Here is a 19,755-nt window from a genome sequence, read left to right on the forward strand (position 1 = left end):
TACTTCTTCTGGAAACAGCACTCATCCTCCCCTCCCTGGACAGTTTGTGGTAAACCATATCTCCCCTACTCTCAGTACAGATGATTGGGTTAAGCTGGGCACATCCCCAATTCCAAGAGTGTGCATATGACCTAGGGTGTCAAGTCAGAGAGCATGGGATACCTTGGGGCAGAGTGATTGGTTTGAACAGATACATGATTCAGACAGAACCAATGAGATTCAATACCAGAACTTTTAACATAACTATTGGGAAGAGGGGGATCTCTTTTTCTATGAATCTACTAGGAACCATGTCGCTCTTACAGTAGTAGAAACAGTCTAAGAATGATGCCAACACTGGGGGAAGCAGAACCAAGGAATGAAGCAGACATGACTTTTCCTGATGACCATGTCCTGAGTCCCCTGAGTTCAGCTACTCCTAAAAATTTCCCTGGTTTGTAGGCGAGAATAATGGATTTAGTGGACACCCAGTGGAGATGCCCAGTAGAACATAGTTAGATAGACACGGATATTAGACAGACAGATGGATAGATATGTGGGTAGATGAATGAAGAGATAGATAAGACAGGGAGAAGAGAGAATGAGGAGAGGGAGAGGCTCAAAAGATAAGTCTTGGCAGGAAATAAAAACATTTGGGACCCATCAACTCATAGATGGTAAAGGTAGCCATAGAAGTGCCCTAGATGGCTCAAAAGTCAAGAGGTGAGGTCCCCGGGAGAGAGTGAGAAGATAAGATGATGTAGGGTGAGGAATTACAGTGAGTAGGGATGGAGACAGGAGGAAGGACTGACAAAGGAAATTGAGAGAAACTAGTCAAAGTGGTGAGAGGCAAACTCAGAGAGTGTGGTGTTACAAGTAAAGGGAGAGAAAAAAGTAAAAGAAGGAGGTAGTAGCTGTTCAAGTGAGATGCTGCAGAGATAATGTAAGAAACCAGTGTCCACTGTATTAAGGAGAACAGCAAATCCTGAGGAAGGACTCAATTTCTACAACCAGCAATTTGATAGAGCCAACACAGAACCCCTTGATTAAATATAACCATTAAAAAAAACAGTAATAAAGGGGAGCATAACTCCCCACTCCTTAAGTGTGGACCATACATAGAGACTTCCTTCCAAAGCAAAGGGGGGAAGACTAACTTTACAGTGGTGACACCTGACAAACACTGCAGCCAGCTAATCAAAGTCAACATCATGCTGACCATAAATTATGTTGATAGTATGTACCTTTGTTATGATATGATGACAATGGCACTTAACCTTTCTGATCTTCCTCCCCAAAACCCATAAGCCCATTCTAATCATAAGAAAAACATTAGACAAATTCCAGTAGTGATGCATCCTACAAAATACCTTAACAGTACTCCTGAAGACTGCCTAAGTCATCAAGAACAAGGAAACTCTGAGAAACTGTCACAGCCAAGAGGAGCCTAAGAAGACGTAACAACTAAAGGTAATGTGGCATCCTGGATGGGATTTTGGAACAGAAAACGGAACTTAGGTAAAAACTAAGAAAATCTGAATAAACTATGGACTTCCGTTAATAATAATGTATTAATGTTGGTTCATTCATTTTAGCAAACATACTGTAACATGTTAATAACAGAAAACTTGCATGCAGTAGTGTAGGGAACATTCTGTATTATCTTCTCAATTTTCCTTAAAGTCTAAAACATCTCTTAAAAAATAAAGCCTAAGTTTTAAAAATTAGTAATATAGTAAATACTGAATTTAAAAGAGAGACAGAGAAAGCTTTTTAGTGCCAGAAGCAAAGAAGAAGCTTTAAGCTTGAGTGATAGACTCACAGACTACATCATGGGGCTGGGAGGGGAAGGGTTAGGGGGAATTACTGGACCAGAAGTAGGTCCCAGCAGCTAAAGGCAGGAGTTTCAATATGCTGTGATAGGAGACCTGGCCCTGGGCAGGTTCAAGGCAGGACCATGGCATCTAACCAGGAAGGGCAGCAAGACAGAAACCAGAAAAACTCTGCCCATGGGCAAAGGAAGCAACATGGAAAATTTTTCTCGTGGAATTCTGGGCTGAGGAGATAAAGATCTCCGGTGAAAAATCAAAGGCCCAGGCCTACACCTTGCTTAACTGCCATATGCAAATTTACACCAAACTTGTAATACAGGAATGGCTGACCTAAGACATTAGTTGAGGGAGGAATCATTTCTAGCATATGATTTTCAAAAAAGGCAAATGGGTTGGGATCTAGCATACAGTGCCTGGAACCTCACAGAAGATGTTAGCTATTTTTCTTTTCTTTTCTTTTTTTAAATAGATTTTATTTATTTATTGGCTGCGTTGTGTCTTCCGTGGCTGTGCACGGGCTTTCTCTAGTTGCAGGGGGCTTCTCATTGCGGTGGCTTGCGGAGCACAAGCTCCAGGCACGCAGGCTTCAGTAGTTGTGTCACACGGGCTCAGTAGTTGTGGTGCACGGGCTTAGTTGCTCCGCGGCATGTGGGATCTTCCCGGACCAGGGCTGGAACCCATGTCCCCTGCATTAGCAGGCGGATGCTTAACCACTGCGCCACCAGGGAAGCCCCAACTATTTTTCTTCTTATTACTCTATCTCTGTTACTATCTAAGAAGAGTGATAGGGACAATAAAACTAACGTATGATTTTGTATGTTCTAGAGCCTAATTTATTAATATTTGGATAGGGTAGATGTGGTATTAGGGAACATGGCCTTAGGAGCAGAAATGTTTGGTGCCAGCCATGAGTACCATCTTTCTAGGTGAGAGGAAGAAGTTTAAATTGCATCAGGAGAATTTTAAATTGTCTGGAGAAATTCAAATTTCTTGGTTCTCTGGGAAAACAAATAAAATGTCTTACTTAGTCTTTACTCATAGGTATAATTCCCAAAAAGAAGTTAATCTTCTCAACCCACACTGATCATTAGCACTTTTTTTTAAATTTATGTATTTTATTTATTTCTTTTTGGCTGCGTTGGGTTTTTGTTGTTGTGCGCGGGCTTTCTCTAGTTGAATTGAGCGGGGGCTACTCTTCATTGTGGTGCACAGGCTTCTCATTGCGGTGGCTTCTCTTGCTGCGGCTTCTCTTGCTGCGGAGCACAGGCTCTAGGCACGCAGGCTTCAGTAGTTGTGGCACAAGGGCTTAGTTGCTCCGCGGCATGTGGGATCTTCCTGGACCGGGGCTCGAACCCATGTCCCCTGCAATGGCAGGCGGATTCTTAACCACTGCGCCATCAGGGAAGCCCCCCCCCCACACTGATCATTTTTAAAATCTTTTTTAACATAAAATTGACACTATGTGTCCCAATCTTAGAGTCTGTGGTGCTCAGAGTATTACTAGTGAAAAATAGCACTGCTGCTCCAGTGCCCTAGGATTAAGGAAAGGTCGTGTGCAATACAAGTGTGTGAAAGGCCTTTGGGGAGCACCAGTTATCCTCTTCTGCTTCCACAGTCATCTGAACAACTGTGGTGACTGAGGAAGAGAGAAAGAAGGTGATCTAAACTAGAGTGGGAGCTTCCTGAGGGCAGACGCTATTCTACTTAGGAAAAGAAACAAATGCTTATATAGTATACAGTGCACGGGCTTTCTCTAGTTGCAGAGAAACTAGATGTGCAACTAGCTGTGCAACTAGAATAGTGCACTATTCTAAGCACTTTGCATATATCAACACATTTGCATATATCTAAGCACTTTGCATATATCAACACATTTAGCCTCACAAACATCCCTATAACATAGGTACCATTTTCATTCCTATTTTACACATATGCAAACTGAGGCAAAAGGAAATTAAAGTAACTTGGCCCAAGGCCACACAACTAGGAAATGGTAGAACCAGGATTTGAGCCTAAACAGTACGTTTCCTCACCCCATGACCTTACCACTATGCTCTCCAGTTTTAAACACCAGCAGAGAAATATTCAGATCACTTCCATCTTCCCAACACCTACAACAGTGCCTAGTATACAGTTAGTGCTTTATAAATATTAGATGACTACAGATATGAACTCATTGCTTTCATTGTTCTTTGATCATTTCACACTGTATATACATATTTAGTTCAATGTCTCCAAATATTTTTATAATAAATCTGTAAAATCCATATGGATTTTCCTAGATTACCCTAGAATAATATCTACAGCTGTTCACCTGATTTAAACCAATGCTGTAAATATGACATATAATTTGTACTGGGTTTTCCTCACTGCCATCTTTTTTTTTTTTTTTTGCGGTACGTGGACCTCTCACTGTTGTGGCCCCTCTCGTTGCGGAGCACAGGCTCCGGACGCGCAGGCTCAGCGGCCATGGCTCACGGGCCTAGTTGCTCCATGGCATGTGGGATCTTCCCGGACCAGGGCACGAAGCCGTGTCCCCTGCATCGGCAGGCGGACTCTCAACCACTGCGCCACCAGGGAAGCCCCTCACTGCCGTCTTTTAAATTCACAAATGTCTAGAGACTACTAAAATCATAGGCTCATAAGATCAGAATGAAGCCCAAAGTCATCTTATCCACACTAACCTCCAAAACCATGCTTCAGTCTAAATCATGTGGTGCTTCCTTCTCTATTGAACATCTTCGATAATTATATTAAATATCTGTAACCATACTGAGCATAGACAAAAATGCTGTATTATGTTCTTCCACAGCTCTTAAAGACTGGATTCTTTAAGGTCTGGGACTGTGTCTTTGCTATTTTTTTATTCCAAGCCCTTTAATATTGCCTGGAATTCAAGAGTCATTCAATATATCTTCATCCATTAATTCTCTTTCCAATCTCTGGGGAGACATAAATCAAGTTTACTCTTTCTTCTATATGACAGTCCTTCAAATAAGTGAAGATATCTCCACCCAAAATTTTTTCTTTGAGCTAAACATGCCCACTTACTTCAATCATTTTTCCTCCAAGAAGGTAGTTTCAAGTTCCTGACTCTTTTCAGAGGCTGTATATGCCTCTTATCAGCTTTGCTGGGTCAATAGCCATTTTATTATTTGGGGCTCAGAACCAGAAATAGTGTGATTTGACTAGTATGATAGCCAGCCCCCAGGCTGATCCCTAATGAGCCCCATCATCTGGTATTCACACCTTCCTGTAGTCCCTCCCACATTGAATAGAGTTGACCTGTGCGACCAACAGGATTGTGAAAGTGACCGTATGTGATTTCTGAGGCTAGGTTATAAAAGACATGGCAGCACCCACCTTACTCTCTTAAATCACTCGCTCTGGGGGAAGCTAGTAGCCATGTCATGAAGACACTCAAACAACTCTACGGGAAGGCTCACAAGAGAGGAACTGAGGCCTCCCACCACTCCTGTGAGTGAGCCATCCTAGTCAAGCCTTCAGATGGCGGCAACTCCAGCTAACATCCTGACTGCAACAGTATGAGAGGTATACCCTGAGAAAACCAAAATTCAAAAAGAGTCATGTACCAAAATGTTAATTGCAGCTCTATTTACAACAGCCCGGAGATGGAAACAACCTAAGCGCCCATCATTGGATGAATGGATAAAGAAGATGTGGCACATATATACAATGGAATATTACTCGGCCATAAAAAGAAATGAAATTGAGCTATTTGTAATGAGGTGGACAGACTAGAGTCTGTCATACAGAGTGAAGTAAGCCAGAAAGAGAAAGACAAATACCGTATGCTAACACATATATATGGAATTTAAGGGAAAAAAATGTCATGAATAACCTAGGGGTAAGACAGGAATAAAGACACAGACCTACTGGAGAACGGACTTGAGGATATGGGGAGGGGGAAGGGTGAGCTGTGACAGGGCGAGAGAGAGGCATGGACATGTATACACTAACAAACGTAAGGTAGATAGCTAGTGGGAAGCAGCCACATAGCACAGGGAGATCAGCTCGGTGCTTTGTGACCACCTGGAGGGGTGGGATAGGGAGGGTGGGAGGGAGGGAGATGCAAGAGGGAAGAGATATGGGAACATATGTATATGTATAACTGATTCACTTTGTTATAAAGCAGAAACTAATGCACCATTGTAAAGCAATTATACCCCAATAAAGATGTTAAAAAAAAAAAAAAGATCAGCATTTAAGAACATCTCTTTGCACTTAGACTACATAACAGTGGGTATAAAGATACTTCTTAAAACTTGGAGAGATCTTGATCAAAGGGATGCATATTTTATCCTGTCTAGGACTTTGGCTAACAGCCATCAACTGTCAAGATCAGCATTTCCCAATGTTTTACTCTGAGAAAATCTAGTCCTGTGAAATGCTTCTAGAAAAAAACAAAGAGAGAAGATAGTGTTTTTCTCTTCCTTTCTTCCTTCCTTCCTTCAAAACTGAATTCAAACTGTTTCAATAAGTAGACATTTGTTGACTTCACTGATAAAGTCTAGAGGTGGGGCAGGCAAGGTACAATGCGATCAGGCCTCAAGCTCCATTTCTGGATTCTGTTTATATCTGTGTGTTCTATTCTTCCTCTTCTCTGCAAAATGACTGCAGCAGATCCAGCCCTCACATATACACATCACACTCTCCAGAGCATGAGAGAGGATCAGTGTTCTTAAACTCCACCACCCCGCCCCCCCACCACCAAAAGTTCTGAGACTTGCTTTTATTGGATCCTCTCAGGTCACAGGCTGTTTACCAAGCCTATCATTACGCAAGGGATAACATATACTGACTGGCTTACCCTAGATCATATTTCCCTCTTTGGAGCCATAGATAGTATCAGCTTCCCTGGAATTCCAAGGCTGAAACAACAACACTACCAATGCTGTAGAAATAACTAACTGCTGTCCACTATAAATATATTTGGAAAATATTGACTTATACCTACTTCTTAATTCAAGTATAATCTTGAAAATGAAGACGACTCCAAACCTGGAGAATAAGCATTAACAAGAGACCAGTCCCATGAGATTTATCAGCATACCCCTAAAACTTAATATAAGGAACTGTTAGAACATAAGCCCCATTAGGAGAAAACTTTACCTGTTTTCTTTTCCCTGGTGCCATGAAGACTGCTTGACATACAGTAAGCGCTCAATAAATATTTGTGGAGTTAATGAAGTAACTGGTTTCTAATGAAGGGCCTTTGATCTGAACATCAGCAAACTTTGTTCTCAAAGGGAGGAAGGATCCATAAATCTCTAAGTTCCCCTTCTGAGGAAATGGGCATAAGAAGGAATGATTTTTCCAATTCTCCATGAGGTCTGGCTTTGCAGTTGCTGAGACATACCCTACTTTCCTTTACCTCCCTGTCTATCCTTACCAAAACACTCAAGTCAGCTGAGGGAAATTGGGTATCCATGTGTTCCTGCAACCTTAAAAAAGCCCATTTCATTACAATGTTCAATACACAGCCCTGTACAAGGAGGAATGCAAAGAGATAAAGAAAATACCAGGAACTATTTTTGTCCTTTAAAAAATGAACACTAAAAATATGGTGCTTTGGCAAGATTTTGAACTGCAGAGTCTCAAAGGCATGGGTTTGAATCCAGGTTCTGCTCTTTACTAATCATGTGACCTCAGGCAAATTAAGCTCTGTGAACTTCAGTTTCCTCGTCCGTAAAATGAGGATGATATCCTCTTCACTCAGCCAAATGTAATAACATGGCAAAATGCTTATTCTGGCATAGCAGACACAATAAATGATAGTTATTAGCATTATTATTCTCATCATCTAAGAAACTTCAAATTGACTTAGTTGAATAGTTCATTTAACTCAACCATCTCTCTAGATGATGCTGAGGGTTAGTCTATAAGATATTGCTCTTGAAAGATTAGCATCTGCATAAACAGATCCTGAGAAATTATGCCCCAGTATAGACTATGAAGAGATAAAACTTATAGTTACTATATATGTAAACACTGAGGAATTTTAGATTCGTGTTTTCACCATTAGGAAGAAAAAGGTAGAAAAACAGGGTAGAAGCACTTTAAGTGGGGAAAGATGTCAGTAGGAAGCCCCAGACATGGAGCTCTGTGTGCTGTGGACCACAAACAGGCCTGCCTGCTTAAAGCAGAGATGTTGGTCCAGAATGTACTAGGATGAGGGCAATTAGATAGGTAATGAGGTGATGGATGGAAAATAAATTAAAAGTTATAGCTGATGATAAATGGTGATAATGTATATGCATTGATTTACCATTTCTCCCTGCTTTTTCCATCTACCTGGGGTCTCAAAGGTGAGCAACCTTCTTTCTGGAGGTTTGCAAAATGACAGACCATTTTGCAAGCACCTGAAGTCGTTCACGAAACACAAACACCTTGTGACCCGGAGCAGTCCCTTAGGATTGTGACTCACACTGCGAATCTGAGCAATGCTGTTGCTTAGGACCAAGCCAGAAACATCTGACTGCCCTACTTGATGAGTCCTTGGCATGCTAAGTTGGCAATAGGCCCTTCAAAGTTGTATCAATCAGAAAACGTGTAAGGTCTACATGGAAAAGGAAGTCTTTTGGAAAGGAAACAAGGCGGGGTATCTGAAGACTACATTAAGATTTCCCTACTTCACTCTGTTTCTATTAGATGGGCTGGGATGAAGAAAGAGTGCTCAGGCCAACTTTCTAAGGCACCTGGTTGGCTAAAGGAGGCTATTTCGAACTTTAATCCCAAATTCCCACCAAGCCACCTTCCAACCTTGATTTGGTTTCCAAATCTACTGTATTCCAGTCCCATTGTCAACTGGCAAGGACTTGATTACCACTAGATAGACTGACCAAGAGATTATACAGTTCCTGAGAGCAGGGAAGTGAGCCTCTGGAACAGAATCAGCTTTCAACAAACATGTTAAATACTGTGTGCCAATTACTCTGGTGGGCACTATACCCATCAGACCTTGCGGCCTTTCCTGACCACCGTCCTAACCATCACCTCAACCCGCAGTAATTTCATCTTATCTTAATGCTGCAACTATTATTCGAATACAGTTTAAATACTGTAGACTGATGCCATTTATTTATTTATTTATTTATTTTTGGCTGCATTGGGTCTTCGTTGCTGCATGTGAGCTTTCTCTAGTTGCGGCGAGTGGGGGTTACGGGGGCTACTCTTGGTTGCGTGCATGGGCTTCTCATTGCGGTAGCTTCTCTTGTTGCAGAGCACGGGCTCTAGGCGCGGGGGCTTCAGTAGTTGTGGCACGTGGGCTCAGTAGTTGTGGTTCACAGGCTCTAGAGCACAGGCTCAGTAGTTGTGGCGCACAGGCTTAGTTGCTCCGTGGCACGTGGGATCTTCCCGGATCAGGGCTCGAACCCATGTCCCCTGCATTGGCAGGCGGATTCTTAACCACTGCGCCACCAGGGAAGTCCAACTGATGCCATTTTTACTTCCAGCCCCAATTTCTCTTAAGTTCAGATCCATTTTTCCAACTACTCCTATACATAAAAAATTTCTCCTTGACTGTTCCCAAAGTACTAACAACTCAAAATGTTTAAAACCAAATACTTTTTCTTCTTCCTCTTCCACCCACTCCAACCACAAGCCCACCTGAAATAACGAAAAACTGCTTATCTTCCATCTGTAACCACTATGTTTGTTAATACCATCATCATTAACACAGATACCTGAGCTAGAAATCCAAATTCCCCACTGACTCATTTCTCTTCCTGTACCCACATTCCATCTAATTAGTAACCAAGGACTGTTGGTGCTCTCTTCCAAATGACTCTTGAATTTATCCTCCCTTCTCCTTTCCTGCCACCACTGATTAATGTGACCCTCTTCATCTCAGGACTGGACTTTAAGACTTTAACTGCCTCTGGTTTCTCTCTTTTCCAATCATTCCTTTACAATGATTACAATATAATCATTGCAATTTTCTGCTTAGCACCGTCAATGACTGTCCATCTAATATGGAGGTATCTCATAGTACTTCACTTGCCACTCAGACCATTTGCTTTCTAGCGCTCAGCAGCCCTTGCTGTTTCTCCCTGCTGCGTGCAGCCATTCCACCTCCACATAACAGACATCCACCTTCTAGGCCTGTGCTCACTAGCAGACCTTTGGCCTAAAAGTCTCTTCTCTCACTGCTGTTGTGGTGATGTTGTGTTGTTTTGAAGCTGAGCATGTCCTACAAACAGTTCAAGGCCCAATCTCAGAATCCCTGATGCCAGCTAGAAGAAAGAATGGCTCTCTTCTCCATGGTTTCATAGATTGTTGCATTCCATTAGAATTCATCAAGGGTTGTGGTTAGATTCTGGCCATCTTTGTTACCCTAGCACCTAGCACAAGTAGGCACTCAGTAAATAATGGTGAATTGAACTGAACTGAATTTTAATAGCAACTGTAGCTCTACTTCCAGAAGTTCCTCCAGCAATATGGCCTAGACCTTATATTTAAAATTGGCCATTATTCTGACATGCTTTGCTTGTGTTTACAACTAAATACACCAGGAGTCCTGTCTGGGTAGGGGTCATTCTCTGGCCAATATAAATGGTATTGTGATCTTTATTAGTTACGCTGTTTGGAACTCCATTAACTTGCCTGATCTCAGGAAAAGCACAGGTAAAACGCCTTTTTTAGAACAGCAACGATGCAGTTAACTTTGGCTGCCGTTGTTCCTTTCTGAACTATGCCTTCTGCATTCATAATTAACATCTCTGTTGCCGTAGAGCACCTGGAACTGAAAAACAGTGTATAACTGAGACATGTATTAAATTCTAAATGGAGATGGCATGACGATAACCTGCGAATAACCAAACATTGAATTAACATTTCAATAAACAATTAAATTGTTCTTTTCCTTTTCTTGTCTCGAAATGTTTTAGTTTTCCCCATTCACATAAAAAAGTAACAATTTATGCCATTCGAGGGATAACAAAGAAGCAACTGTCATTCACTACACGTGAACATCTTTGAGGAAAAAGTACTATCTTTAAAAATTTGTTCAGAATTGGTAATTTTATATTTACATCTATTTTCTGAATCACATTACTTTTTCTTTTACTGATTTTAGAGTTCGATATAATTAATTGTTGCTCTAACACCAGTTATTGATGAATGGCTATTGAGGTATCAATGCTCTCAAAAGGAGATGTCAATTTTTCATAATATCTGGGAAGACAGTGGTGCTGTGTATGCCCAGAGAATGAGGGACATTGTCTTGCTAAATCAGTTTGCAGTCAATGAGCTCATCAGCTAAATCTGATGGACTGACAGAGAAACCAAACATGAGGAAGGAACTATAATACACTGACTAAGACAGTATGTTGGTTTGCCCAGAGCAAGTCAGACAAGGTAGGGCATCCAGCCAAGTCCAGGGAATCGGGGCAGACTCTAAATGAGCTCGAGCTAACAAGACAATCTCTCTTGTTTTCAACCCTGTGCAAATTATGAACACAAGAGGATGTGGCCATTGTGTTATGTTCCCCCAAGCACCACTCATTTAGCTGGGGCTTGAGCAGATACATAATACTAAAGACAGACAGTAGACAGAGGACCCCAACCTTCATCCTGGGGCCAGATTTTAGAGCGACCCACAGTGAACCAGTAACCTATTAGTTCTCCTCATTGAGCCAAGTGTCTCCCACCCAAAAAGACACTCTGATTTAGAGCCTAGTCCTGGATCTGATTTGGACAAGTCCTTTAACCTGTGAATACCTCATTGTGGAAATAACTGTTGGGAAAAAAAAAATCCTGTCTAGCTTATATTAATTGTGAGATCCAATGACACAACATATTTAAGACATATTTACAACATATTCTTTGTAAACTCCAAAATGCTATGTAGAGGTAAGATAGAGTTGTGGTTAGGCATCTACCCAGAACACTGGCATTCTTCTTTCAATCCTGTACTTAGTACTGATTAAGCACCTACTGTTCTCAGTGACCCCAACAGACATAAATATCCTCCAGGAGCTTTCAGTCTAGCAGGGAGATTCTGACAATAAACACACAAACACAGTACACATTATACATTATAGAGTATGCCGGAAAGTGATAAGTGCTATGGGAGAACAAAACAGAGCATGGTGCGGGGGTTGGGCGTACAGAGGGCACAGTAGGGGCTTTGGTATTTTTAAAATAGTGAGAAAATGACATTTGAGGGAAGACCAGAAGGTGAGGAAGTGAGCTTGTGGGGAAGAATTCTCGCCAGAGGGGAAGGCCAGTGCAAGAGAGGGCCAGACAAGCAAGGAAAGTAGAGCAAGCACGTAGGTCAACAGGAGAAGAGGGGGTCAGAGAGACAGACACGGCCAGATCATGGAGGGCCTTTCTGGCCATTGTAATATATTCGGTTTTTGCTCTGACGTGATCTGACTTCTGTTTTTAGAGGATCTTCTAGCTGCTGGGTTGAGAACAGACTATAGAGGCAAGTATAGGAGAAAAAAGCCCAGTCAGGAGACTAGACTGTGATGTGGACCAGTGTGACAGTGGTGGGAGTGTTGAGAGTGGTCAAGTTCTGGATTTTTTTCTTTTTTTTTTTTTTTTGCGGTACGTGGGTCTCTCAGAGTTGTGGCCTCTCCCGTTGCGGAGCACAGGCTCCGGACGCGCAGGCTCAGCGGCCATGGCTCACGGGCCCAGCCGCTCCGCGGCACGTGGGATCTTCCCGGACCGGGGCACGAACCCGTGTCCCCTGCATCGGCAGGCAGACGCTCAACCACTGCGCCACCAGGGAAGCCCAAGTTCTGGATATTTTTAAAGGTAGAGCCATCAGGACTTCCAATGGAGTAAATGTACAGAGGGAAAGAGAGGAGTCAGGAAGAGTCCAAAAGTTTGGTTCTGACCCACCAGAAGATAGAGCTGCCAGCAACAGAGATGTGTCCAAATGGAAGGGAGCTGGAACTCCCTTTTTCCCTCCTAGTTGCAGGAATTCTTCCTGTAAATGTAAAATTGTGGATAAAATTGTGACTAATTGGTGACTGCTAAAGGGACTGACCATTCATCTCCCGGGACGTCAGTTTCTCTGGCTATAATATGAGATGGGCCAGCAGGATAATGGCAAAATTCCTTTTCAGCTGCTAAATTCAAGAACCTAGATGTTGCAAACAATTCTCGCACTTTTCAAGAGTTCTTTGTGTTTTATTTTCTCTTGAAAAAAGTAAGGAAATTAAATCTTTGAACATGATCTTTTTGGTTTAAAATAAAATTATTTTGTGATCCTAGTTAGAACATCAAAAAAAATAAATAAAAGAATCTTAATAAGACAGCCTTCTTTAAAAAGAAAAATTATGTCCTGCAATTGTTTATACAGTATCTTGTTCCAGGGAGGCACATGGCTAATCAGGAAACAGATTTCCTATGTCATATTTCATCGGAAACCTTGCTCACAAGTTTAAATTACAGCACGCATTTTGTGTCACTGTGAAAATATTCCCTTTCACTTTAATGGTACCTGAGTGGACTCAAAATGCTTCTAAGGCTGCCTGAAAGAACATTTGGCTCCTGTAGATTCTCGCTGTCTTCCCTCAATACTTTTCCATTTCCTCTTGACAACAGCACTATTGATACCATTGGTTCAGGAGAAGTCACTAGAGAAGAATGAAGACCAAGTATCTGATACTCACAGCCTGATTCTAGAGAGGAATGCAGTATAAACATACACAGATTCATTTAATTTAATTTAAATCCATGGATAATCTCTTAAACTTGTAGCCCACAAACACAGCATCTCCCCTTCTCCCACATTCCATCAGGCCTGGGGAACACCATCATCGCCATCATCATGGTTTGTATATATTGAGGGCTAACCATGCACCAGGCATTTTCCCACGGTTGTCATAGCAACTCATTTAACACCCACAGCCACCCTATGAGAAGAGTCATTATTAGTTTCATTGTCAAAGGAGAGGAGATTCACACCCAGGACCTCCTAACCCTATGCCCAAGCTCAATAGTGCAGTGAAAGGGTTGAGGCTGGGATGGAGCAGAATGCACACACACTTACTACAGTGCATTGTCTCATTGCTATCATTGTCTGTCTTATAAGCCCTTCTGCTGGAGGGCACAGGCCAAAATTTATGTTTGTATCATCACCATTTGGCAAAGTAGTTACCCATGAACAGAAAGCCCTGTGAAAACTCCACGATGAGTGAGACCTAAGCTATCTTGTTCTCCTGGTTTCCCCAGCGGCCTAAAGCAGAGCCTGGCATACTGTAGGCACTCCATAAATGCTCACTGAGAAAATGGATGGAAAGACGATCCAGATGGGAGTGAAAAGAACCGGCGGCAGAAAAGAAGGGGACTCCAGGAGCCATTGCTCCAGAGCCCCGCCCGCTTAGCACGTCCACCTTTAAACGTGAGGTTCCCTCCTCCCCCACCCCCCCTCCCTCCCTCTGAGGTCGCAGGTTCCAAGGCTCCATGCAGACAGAGGAGCTTGCCCTGCGGTGGATGCCCACTGCGTAAGCAGGAGCGAGCAGCCAAGAGGCCCGGCCCGCGGGAGGAGCCACGCCCCGCGCACCCACCCCACGCACGCACGCGCTCTCAAATGCCAACTTCTCTCTCTCTCACACACACACACATATATACACGCGCACACACGCCCTCTTCCACGTCCACACTCGTACTCAAACGTGCACACTCCCCAGTCACACTCTTCACAGACACCCTGGCAGGCCCGCACACACACCAGCTTCCACAAACGCACACACTCATGGGACCCCACGCTTCTCACACACTCACATTCACACGTCCTCTCACACACTCAGCCTCTCTAATTCTCACATTCATATATCCACACACTCCTATAGTCACACGCACACTGATGCTTACAACCCCCCAAACTTCTAAACACCTACTCTTCACTTTTACACTTACACACACGCTACTCATATTCACTCTTCACCTCTTCACACACTTGCTGATATACACATTTACATCATACACACCCTCCAGCACGCACTCATTCTCACGCTCACGCACGCTCACCCCCTCACTGTCTCACACGCTCTTGCGCACATACAGAATCGCACTCAGTTCCCCCGCCCTGCACTCACGCTCGCGCTTGCGCATCTGCCACGGCGAGGCCGCTGAGCGGAGCGTGAATGCCGCCGGTGTGCTTGGAGTTTGGGGGCTGCTGCTGATGGAACCGTTTTCAGGCTGTGGGTTCAATGAGCTCTCTTAGAGCCGCTGCGTTTTCCAGTAAGAAATGCTAGGCAGGGACAGGGGGAGACCGAGACGCAGAGAGGGCGACAGACACAGGCAGGTGTAGGTTGCAGTTCTCCCGCGGTGGCAGCCAGAACGCCGGGAAGGGGCAAGGCACGCGGTGAGCGCGGCAAAATCTCAGAGCCTATTTACCCCCAACTAGGGATTGGCCTCGCAGGCCTCTTGCAACTTCTGCCTCCCTCGGCTTCACCCAGACCTGGAGAGAGGAGTGACTGAGCACGGATTTCGGACAGCCCCTGGCAGAGCAGCCCTGTTCCCGTGCTCAGTCCCTGTGACCTACAGGACATAGCTCAGGAAGCTGTGGGCTAGGGTGAAAAGGGGGACAGGGTCAGCATTAGAAAGTCCTCAGTTTGAATTCGCCCTCTGCCATTTCTAAGCTGTGTGGCCTTGAACAAGTTGCATAACCTCTCTGAGCCTCATTTTTCCTATCTGTAAAATGAGGGATTACTCATTCAATAAATACTTATTCCACTCCTAATATATGTCACCTCTGAGCTGGATGTTTTATATACACTGGCGAATAAACGAAACAGACCCAGTTTCTGCCCAGTGCAGCTTGCAGTCAACTGGGGGAGGTACTCAACCAGCACTGAAATAAACCTGCAGACATACATATTGATTATGAGGAAGGCTTTTGAAGTAAAAGAGTAAGATTTTTTTACACCTGCCCAAATGTCTTTCAACACTTACTATGTTCTGGGAGCAACTGAATAAAAATAGTCACATTCCCTATCTCATCCCAATTCCAGTCTGCCTTTTCCGTCATATGGGCCACATTAGACTGGCCTTTGTTATCTTTGATATATAGGAAAACCACATTAACCAAGGAGTGGACAATAGACAAATGAGAAATAATAAAAGTACCTACCTCACAGGGTCATTGCTAGAAATAAATGATGCATTAAAGGCTTAACTCATAGCTGGGCACATGGTAGGTGCTCCACTACTATATATAAAATAGATAACTAATAAGGACCTACTGTGTAGCACAGGGAACTCTACTCAATACTCTGTAATGACTTATATGGGAAAAGAATCTAAAAAAGAGTGGATATATATATACACACACATATATATATAACTGATTCACTTTGCTGTACACCTGAAACTAACACAACATTGTAAATCGACTATACTCCAGTAAAAATTGTTTCTAAAAAACATAGTAGGTGCTCAATAAATGCTAGATATTATTAGGAGACAGTATCGCCTAGTGCCTAAAACTTCAGGCTTCCGCATTCTACAGACAGGATCTGAATCCTGGCTGTGTCATCTCTAGCTCTGTGACCTCGGATAAGCCTTTGAACTTCCATAAGACTCGGGATTCTCATCAGAGAAACAACCATAAAAATAGTGCTTTATCCGGTAGGGCAGTTATGCAAATTAAATGAGGTTTTGTGGGCAAAGGCTCCTGGTTAAGGGCAAGGCGCACAATGAGAGCTCGGGAAATGATGGCTATGAGGATTCTCATACCCTCCTGTTGCCTCCCCTGTAAAACAAGTCAGCAAAGCTGGAAGGTTTCTCCGGGCCAAAGGAGCCTTGAAATTTGGAGCTCAGTCCCAAGTGGGGACTAGCAGGATGGAGCTCCAGGCCTTTGACGTGGATGGGGAACAGGAGGTGGCGAGGCTCTCCAGCCAGGCCCAGGTTGACGGTACGCCCAGAAACCAAGGGCCAGAGAAACGCCCGGATGGGTGGCTCTAGGGTGCGGACGCCAGGCTGCGGAGGAGCCTTTGCCGGGGGCGGAGAAGGGATTGGGCAGAGGCTCCGGCTCCCTGGTTACTCATTAGGAAACCTGGGGCTCTGGTACCTCATTCCCAAGCCTCAGGACCCATGGAGCTGCAGGTCGCAGATAATAACAAAGAGACGCCACGAGCTCTTACCAAGCACCAGGCCAGGTGCTAGGCAGTGCTTAATTCTTCTACCCTCATTTATCTAGATTCGAGAGCTGTGTGCATTTTTCCTAGTTCGCAGATGCGGAAACTGAGATTCTTCTACCAGTCTCCCTGGCCTCGCTTCAGTTTTTGCAGTTAGCCAAGAGAAACTCTTCTCGGCTTTTGTGCGCATCCTTCGGTGTCCCGACACATTCCCCATCCCCTCTCCCCAACCCCGTCCCAGGCCGAGGCTACCCGGCAGGTCACTTCAGCCTTCGGCTTTATCCACTCCCAGAGCCTTGAGGGCTTTACTTTCATATTCACGCGACTTTTTGGGATTCACCAGATCTGAGTTGATTTGTCGATTCTTTTGATGTACAGGAAGCACCCAGGGGGACGGGTCTTGTGCAAGGGAACTCCCTGGCACCAAACTTGACATATAGTAGGCGCTCATTACACACTTTCAACAACTATCAATTGTTGAATGAGGCTCAGAGGGGTTATTACCTTGGATAAATGAGGGTAGAATTTATCTGTTATTTCTCAACTCTCACCACCTTCAGGACCACACAGAAAGTGACCCATGCTTTTTGTTTTTAAGTTGTGTTCTGGCCACACACCATTAAATCAAAATCTCTAGGGCATCCGTACTCTCCAGGAGATTTTTGTAGATGACCAAGGTTGAACACCAGAAAGGCCAGATTGCTAAAAATTATAAAGGTTCGCTCTCTTTTTTGTAACAATTTTTTTATATATAAAAAACTGTCTTGAATCCCATTACTAAGCAGCTATTTAGGCCCAGTGCTTTTAGCAAACTTAGGCCAAGGGAAGTGGAGAATTGGTGCTAATTCAGCCCTCCCCTTACACTCCCAGCTACCCGATTCTAACTCAAAACCACCAACTTTGAAAAACGTAGATTTTTTAAAAAATGGTAAGCGCCGAGAGAGAACGGGAGAAGGAGGGCGGTGCAGCATTTGCTTCAATTATCCGGATAATTGTTCCCCACCTCAGACCATTGTTAGTAAAGTGAAACAATATTCTATTGGATACAGTCTCGGCCTTTTCAGGCTTGCTCCCTGCAGCGCCTAGCGCACGCTGGGCACTGAGTTGGTGCTCAATAAATTTTATTCTGATGACAGAGAGGAGCTTTAAGGGTGGGGGAGGGATGCCTCGTTAGGCTTAAGGATTGGGGCTGGGCGAATATTAATTCAGGGGAGGGGGGAGCAGAAAGGCTGTGTGGTGGGGACGGGGTGCCATCAAAACTCTGCTCAGAGGCTGTTCCTGAGATTCTCAGCCAAGCTCCTCGCTTCTTTCCCAGAACCTTCCCCCCCTTCCTCTCTGAGGGCCGAATTGAACTCTTGTGCCTGTGGTGAGCACAAAGGCGAATTCAGGTTTCTCAAAGGCCCGTCGGTTCTGAGTAAACACTGGGGAGAAGCAAGATCATTTCTCGGTAGTGGCTGAGCCCAAGGCCCGCAGCCTGCCCTCTCCATGGACCGGCCTCCCCCGACCATGGATTAAAAGTAACAGTAGTGGGGCAGCTGAAGGGGAAGCCAGGACCTGAGTCCCTCACCGCTCAGCCAGCGCAGAATTGTGAGGGCTGACTCCCAACTGCCCCTCTTTCATCCCGACTCGCGCTTTTTCAAGAGGAGCTTGGGTTCCCTAAGAGTGTGTATTTGCTAATTGCAGCCTCGGCTTTAATGAGAGTCTTTTAACTCCCCCAAGCCCGTTTGTAGGTTACAGCCTTATCTGGGGACCCCCGTTTTCCACCCTGGCTACACATCCTGTGAACAATTGCCTCTCTGGCTCCTGAAAAGAGAGCGAGCACCCCATTTCTGCTGAATGCACGTCTTGGTTCATCCAAAGCTGGCGGGCTTTTGATGGCCACAATGCAAGTTACGCCCAAAGAGTGTCTCTTTGGTCATATCGACAACGCTTGGCTTCACGTTTGCAAGTTAAACAGGCAGAACCCCGGCTGAAACTCCCACGCCAGACGCCGGGACATTTCCCTCCACCCTGATCTGACCAGAACTGGGGAATGGGTCTGAGCAGCGGGAGGAAAGAAGGGGGAGCAGGAAAACAGTCCTGATTCTCAGCCACCATCTAGAGGAAGGGAGGGGCTGGAGGGGAAGGACCATTTTCTCTGGTATTTTTCTCTCTTACTTAAATATTCTTTTCATTTTGCTTTGTTGGCAGCTTTACCCAAACAACAACAAAAATCAAATGAGAGCATTTTCTCCTTGTCCTCACCTAGGTAGCTGCTTTCCTCTAGCCTCTGAAAATGTGACTCCTTCATAAAATCAAAATTTATGATTATTCAAATGTTGGGGACTGTGAAAAAAGAGGAAGAAAGAGAGAAAATTAATATTGCAGCTGTTCTTCTGATTAATGAGAGATAATTGCTCATGAAAAGTCACCCCTGTGGCATTTTGTTGTCTCCTGGATCTTTGTTCTTTTCCACTATTATTGAGGACTTTCTTGAAGACTAAGCAGTTCTTTTCAATTTTTGGGTATTCAGAAAGGGTTGCCTGGTTACAGAGAATGGGGAAATCTCTGGCTATATCGGGTAAGATGTGCCACAGACAGCAATATCACAATGCCACTCAGAGAAAAGGATGGATACAAGTTAACGATGCGCTTTCAATAAAACATTCATAGACTTGTTCACGCTTTGATAATGACCTCATTAAAGGGAGCTGGGGGCAAGTAAGTCCTGTCTCCTGTTTGTGTTCGGCTAACAAAACCCAGCTTTGAGATCATTCATTGCTTTGGAAACTAATATGAAATCAATGTAAGAGGAGCAAATAAATCCAAGGCGGCCCCGCCAACTCCCG

General features: G+C 44.1%; 1 long non-coding RNA gene across 3 annotated transcripts in view; it reads right to left on the reverse strand.

Moving 5' to 3' along the window:
- Positions 1–2,899: 2,899 nt before the first annotated feature.
- Positions 2,900–19,755, reverse strand: part of LOC307185763 — a 69,092-nt gene continuing 52,236 nt past the window's right edge. Inside the window, exon 4 of one of the 3 annotated variants that reach the window (XR_013828164.1) lies at positions 2,900–3,173. This is a non-coding gene — a long non-coding RNA (uncharacterized lncRNA). Of the gene's footprint in view, positions 3,174–10,194; positions 10,576–18,541; positions 19,253–19,755 lie in introns of those variants that run through there. The other 2 variants (XR_013828165.1, XR_013828166.1) reach the window with 2 other exon arrangements.

The sequence above is a fragment of the Stenella coeruleoalba genome (genome assembly GCF_951394435.1).
Source record: "Stenella coeruleoalba genome assembly, chromosome: 4".
NCBI classification, from domain to species: Eukaryota; Metazoa; Chordata; class Mammalia; order Artiodactyla; family Delphinidae; genus Stenella; species Stenella coeruleoalba.